Genomic DNA, 6,883 nt, shown 5'->3' on the forward strand with positions numbered 1-6,883 from the left:
AGAACATGAGATTAGCATCAGAGAATGGTCACTCCGTATGGGGGTGCTCACTCCAGAGGAGGATGATGAAGGGGAGTGGAACGAGAGGATGATTGGGCTACCAAAGCACACACCCGGTTTCAATGTGCAGTCAGCATGGGAGTCGCTCACTCACTCTCAAGCGGGTGCATTCAAGTCAAGCTACTCGAAGGCCTCTCATATCCAAGACCGCATCCTTCGTTTCGCCCAAACTTTTATCAGCTACAATCTGATGGGGACAGCAAATGCCGCTCTTACAACCACCGACCTATATTTCACTTGGTGCATGGCCAATGGCATCAAGGTACATTTGGGATATTGGCTGGCTCAGGCCTGTCACCAGATGACGAGCAATCCCTCACGCCACATGTATACTTGCCACCTCATCGGCGCCTACCTGCAACGAAACATTGAGGTGAAGATCGCCGAGCTTGCTCCCGAGGTCGTGATGTGCGACCGCCCAGAGGTTTTCAGCGTAGACTACTTCTTCAACAAGGGCTTGTTGCAAACTCAAGGCAACAAGACTTACTTCTATTCGCTGGGAGATAAAGCGAAGGCGGAGCCGGAGGAAGCTGAGGAGGCCATGCCAAGTGAAGAGGTGGAAGAGCTTAGGAAGGAGGTGCAGGACATGAAAAAGGAAATGCAACTGATGAAAAAGGAGATGATGAAGGAACTCGGGGGAATACGGAAGGAACTCAATGGGAGTCGGGAAGAAGTAAAAGTTCTGAGCAGCAACGTAGCAGATTTGGCCACGAAATGTGCCAAACAAAGTGAAAGAGTGGCGGAAGCTGTGGAGATATCTACGCGGATGTTGAAATGGCTGCATCAGACGCTTCCCTTGACCCAGTCGAAGTCGACTCCTGGGTCAAGTGGCGAGGCACAGAAGATCATCCACAGCAGTCCCTCGATCAAGCCATTCCAGCAGTTGACCACCCCGACTATTCCCGAGAAAGTTCCAAATCCACCGAGGACGAAAATGCTAATGAGGAAACCAGGACTCGATCAAGCTGCAGAAGGAAAGGAAGAGCTGGAGCAACCAGCGAAGAAGAAAGTGAAAACAAACCGCCCCAGTGTTCCACCACCGTCTGGCTCTCGCGGGAGCCAGCCCCAGAAATGAGCAATTTCCCCAGACCAAGTAAATTTTAGTTTTTGTGTTTCTTTTTCTGTGTTTTATTTCCATGCGTTGCTGTGTTTTATGCTATCTTCTCCCACTTAGCCCAATGCTTGGTCTAAGTGTGAGAAGTTCTATGTTTTCTGTTGGTTTATTCTTCTCCCACTTAGCCCGTTGCTCGGTCTAAGTGTGAGAAGTGAAATTGTTGTTTAATTCTGCATTGAATTCTCTGTTTTCCCCCCTTCACGACGATGGCTTGAGGACAAGCTTGAGTGAAGTGGGAGGGGGAGAGGAATCAATGCAGTGTTATTATGCTTTGAGGAGTCGTAGGTCTAGGGGTGTGTCGCATGAACTAGTGGATATAATACGGCAGATTCCCTTAGGGAGAGTAATTGAAAATAGGAGGTATTCCAACTTAGAAGCCTGATTCTTTAGTAAGCCGAACCAATCTGAATGAAGCGAGAACGATAGTAAATGCCTTTACTTGCTCAGTTGTGAAGCCCTACTCTAGAGGTGAGTTATAAGCCTGTGATAACACTTAGAGCTAACATATGTCAAAAGTCTGCCACTGAATGCTGAAGGAAAAGAGAAGAAAAAAAAAAAAATATAAATAAAAAAGGGGGAAAGGAGAAAATATATAATCATAAAATCTGGAGGTATAAGCTGGACGAAGTCCAGAGGAGGAAATAAAAAGAGAGAAAAAAATCAAGGAGGTATAAGCTGGACGAAGTCCAGGAAATCAAGGAGGTATAAGCTGGACGAAGTCCAGGAAATCAAGGAGGTATAAGCTGGACGAAGTCCAGAAAGAAAAAAAAAAGAAAAAAAGGGGGATAGTGACGGAGGATAGAAGGAGGAATTCTCATAACCCGAGGTTTCAGTGGTTTGGCAATAACTTAAGAGAGAATCGGTCCTAACATCCCTGGTAAGGAATGAGCGATCGAGTGAATCTAACAATTGGGGAAGTAAAAGGCTATCTTGACGAGCTGACAGATTGGCTAGGTAGAGGGGAGAAAAGGGCCTATTTGGAGGAGTGCAGCCTGTTGGATTGACCTTAATCTTGTGGGGACGGTTGTCTAAAAGTTGAAACCAGTTCATGCATATGTGTTTATGTGTTTTCATCTTATGTGATTATGTACTCTTTGTTTTAGTGTCTAGCTTTGCCTCAGTTGTGTCTAGGTGTAGGAGTTTTGTCTAGAGTCTGTAGAGTCGGTCAAGGGGATAACCATGCTTGAAATTCGCCTTATTCTTCTTTTCTTCTTGTCTTTATACTTGAGGACAAGTATGGTTTAAGTGTGAGCAGTTTGATAAGGCTAATTTCATGCATTGGTTATGTAGTGAAAAACATCACATTTCTGCTGGATCTAACAAGTTTTGTTAAGCCAGGTGTGTGTGTAGCGCTAGATCCAGGAGATGCTGGAGGAGTAGATCTAGCGAGGAGCAGGAACGGAATCACGAGGAAAAGCTAGAGGAAGGAAGCCAAAAGCTGAGGGCAATCAAGTCAATCAATACCTCGCTGGGCCCCACCTCGAAGCTTATAAATAAAGGAGTGCGCAACAAGAATGGCAGATCGGTTACACTCCACACACAGTCACGCTCTTAGCACACACACTAGGGAAATGGGAAATTTGGGGTGGTTTTCGTTTTCGTGAATTACGTATCAGTGCACCACCGTCCCTTGAGGGCGAAGAAACAATTGTTCTCTTAATTTCTGTTTACTACTCTGTTCCGTCTCGAACTTCACTTTTGGAAGTCGAGCTTGCTGTTTTTGTTGCTGAATCAGTTTATCCGTTCTATTTACATTTGATTTGCTTTGATGAAGTTAGATTTCGTGTTGATTATTATGATGCTTGCTATTTTGGTTTGTTTATTTGAGATGTTCTCTTGAATTTGTTGCTGAATATTTTAGGAGATTCGAGAATCGTGGTATTGAAGTTGTGTTCGGTTGGATTTTTGTTCGGATGCTTGGATCCGGAGTGGATTTAGCATCCGAAGTGTGGATCTGAACAGGGGAGGTGAAATTTGTGCATGAGATTATGGGGATTTTGTTCTGCTTGGTTTGCTTCGTCTAGTAGTGTGATTTCCGTCGTTGTTTCGTTTACCGTTAAAATTATGTTTCCAATCTACATCTGAGTTTGTTTTTCTCGATCTCTGCATTTATTTGTGTTCGTTGAAGAAGATGAAGTCATTTTCAGTTGATGCTTTAGTTAGTTAGGCTGCAGATTTGATTCTGTCCGTACTTACCTTTTTCAGAGTTTGGTCCCCACTTGTTTTAATCTCCTTGGTCTAGAGATGTTCGTAGAAGTCCCAGATCTAGTAGTTGATTTGATTTAGTTCTTATACATAATTCATTTTTTGCCTAGATCTAGCAGTTAGCATAGCATACTTTATTTCCAAATTCACTTAGTTAAATTCCTCAACCCAAAATATGCGTGGCAGCAGCCAACCCAAAAATAGTTTCCAATTCTCTACGCATGTATTTTACGAGTCCATCTCTGTGGGATCGATCCCTACTTCCCTGTGCTAGTTTAGTATCTGTGGTTGAGGGTTTTGAAGGATTGCTTGCGTACCAACGACCAGACTTCCAGTCTTGTGAGTCTCTAGACCTTGTGATCTAGTTGATTTACTGGATCTAGGAAGTGTGTAATTAGAAATTGATAGGATACAGCAAGCAAGAAAATCAACTCTTCACCCAACGACCGATGGTTTCAAAGGTCCTCTGAGTTCCTAGGCCCCGTGATCTAGCAAATTCTCTGGATCTGAGAAGTCTGATTTATTTTCACACACACACAATAGGAACTCCGATAAGCTTCTTTCAAATGGCGCCGTTTCCGGGGATGGATGGCGTTGTTTGTTTGCGTGTTTAGAGATTTGGCGTATATAGTTTTAATTTCTTTTTATTTGTTTTTCTTTTCAATTTTGAGCGGAGGCTCACGGTTTGGAAACTGGAGTAACTCGTCTGGGTCAAGGAACGTTCAATTCAGGTGGTAGGTGAAGGAGTCAACATCCACAGTCACCACCAGATTAGGGTTAACAACCGAAGATAAATTTTTGTTTGGTTCAGACAGTGACGAAGATTGGAATTCGTTAGGCAGAGATGACCCGAAGTCATCATCAGAAACAGAACACTCAGAAGCAGAGGAGAAAGCAGTCGTTGATATGGCAAACCCAGTGGACCCTAATCCTGAGATCGGTTGATTCACCACACATCTAGATGGCGAACCAGCCCATGCTATTGTCTCGAATCAGTGTCAAAGGTCCATCGACATCAAGACGAACGTGCTAGGCGTTCTACCCACTTTTTCAGGGTGGAGGAATGAGTGTCCGTATGAGTTCCTAAATGAGTTCAGCAAGTTATGCAGCATCCAGAAGAGGCCAAATGATGCAACGGAGGAGGACTATCGCATGCGCGCAGTCCCATTCGCTTTGAAAGGAGAGGCCAACACATGGCTGTTGAGGCTGCCGCCGGACTTAATTCACACCTGGAAGGATTTTAAGTTGGAATTTCTGGACTACTTTTTCCCATCAAACAAAACCAATGCCCTTAAGAAGGAGATTCGGGAATGTAAGCAGGACTACGATGAGTCCCTGAGCCAGTATTGGTCTCGATTTAAGGGATTACTCGATGCTTGTCGTAACCATAGAATGATGGAAGCTGAGACGTTTTACATATTTTATGAAGGAACTAATCCTGAGTCCAAGGATTTGATGAATTCCTCAAGCGGGGGGAATTTCACTAAGAACAAGGCAAGTGAAGCACGAGAGATCCTGGGAAGGTATAATGCAAAGAAGGCGTATGATAACCCACGTACTATCATGAGGAGAAGCTCAGCTAATGCAATAAAAGAGCAAGAAGGAGAAGGGGTTGGGGACATAATAGATCGATTATAGAAGGTACTTCTATGCGCAATTGAAAAGAAGAATTCCCCTGCCTCGCAGGAGAAAGAGAAGTCGCCAGGTTAAGAGGAAAATTAACTCCAACTCTATTATGGTCCACCACCTGATGGAGAATTCCAAGCCCAGGCGAACGCTGTTGGGAATTGGAATCAGAATAACCAAAATACAAGCTGGAACCAGTGGAAGATTAAAGAGGCCCCATGGAGAGACAACCCCTATTTCAGATGGGCTGACGGGAATCAACAGCTTCAACTATAGTACTCGGCTCCAACCGAGACCCAGCAGAATTGGCCTAACTGTAATCAAGAAGGGCCGCAGCACTTCGGTTTCGACGGATAACTTGAGATGTTGTCGTGTTCTCCTTCATATGGTGTTTTCCTAGTTTTTCCTTGATATTGTTTTAGTTTATCATGTTCACTCGGGTATGCCCGAGTCTCTGTTGTACTAAAACTGTTTTTTCTGTTATATATTTGATTTATACATCAAAAAATAAGAAGGGCCGCAGCACAACTCGAACTGGTCAGGGAAAAGTCAAGAAGGGCCGAACAACTGGGGCTACCGTAATCAAGGAGATCAGCCCAATTGGGGCAATAGGAACCAGAGTAACCAAGGGGGTTCCTAGTACCACCACACCAGAGGAATGTCACTAGGAACAATTAGAATTTTCAGCATAACCACCAAGGGAATCAAGGGTTAGGAAACCAGTGTAGCAATAATCAGGGAGGTCAAGGGAACTATTGCCAAAATCAGGGGAGTGGACCACACCATAACCAATGGTCAAGTTCCAATAAGCCCAACTATAGGTCCCAGAGGAATTTAGATGACATGGTGCATGACCTAGTCAGCTCTCAACAACATATGCAGAATAACATGCAATCCAACAATGATGTGGTGCATAAACTTCAGGATGCACAACAAAAGCAAAAGGCTGCCATGGACATGTTAGCTAAGCAAATGTCTCAGATCGCCACTTCGTTGAGCGAGATGCGAGGAAATGAAGGAAGGATACCAGCCTCGTTGAAACCACCTGACCGGGCAAACATCAGTCAGATCACTCTGAGGTCAGGACGTGGCTATGAAGGTCCTGTTGGGACTACCGCAGCGGAAGACACGGAAACCAAACAGGTCCTAGAACGGATCTATTTAGGTGATTATGCATTTGACTCCAATGTCATGCAATTATCATAGATCTATATATATAACATCAAATAAACACATAATCATGCATATTCGATGTAGATTCGATTGTTACCTCTTCTTGATCCATCATAGGATCGAAGTTGCTAGCTGCACCACCCGGAGATCCTTGGTTTATCGACCGTGAATCTTCCAACCTATTCCCTAGTCCTTGATTCTCCATCCGTGTGGGCGGATCTTAGATAATCAAAATAGTCTTGATGAGATCTAGGAGGAACACTACACCAAACTATCTATCTCGATTCAATTCTATGGATTAGAATGAACAAGACAAGATCAAACCAAAACCCTAGCTCCCTATTACTTGGAGGCTCGAAAATCGAGACAAAATGAGGGAGAGAGAAGCCACGCTAGTGGCGGCTAGGGTTAGGGTTGAGAGAGGTGACTTGTGGTGTGCTAGGGTTTCCACATCTCATCACTATTTATAATGGACTTGTTGGGCTAGGTTGGGGATCCATGGAATGACTTAAGTGTTGGGCTCACCCATTAGATAAATTACTAATTAAATCAAATGACCCATGATTTAATATATTATCAATGGAATATTATTTTATTCCACTAAAGAATAATATTGCACTCCCACTTAAATCACCAAATTACAAATAACTTGGGTTCATTTTATTTTATAATATTTCCCGCGTTTAAGATTATCTTGATCCATCA

This window comes from Salvia hispanica, chromosome 3 (assembly GCF_029641045.1).
Source record: "Salvia hispanica isolate PSC_SH4W2 chromosome 3, Shi_PSC_v1, whole genome shotgun sequence".
Lineage (NCBI taxonomy): Eukaryota > Viridiplantae > Streptophyta > Magnoliopsida > Lamiales > Lamiaceae > Salvia > Salvia hispanica.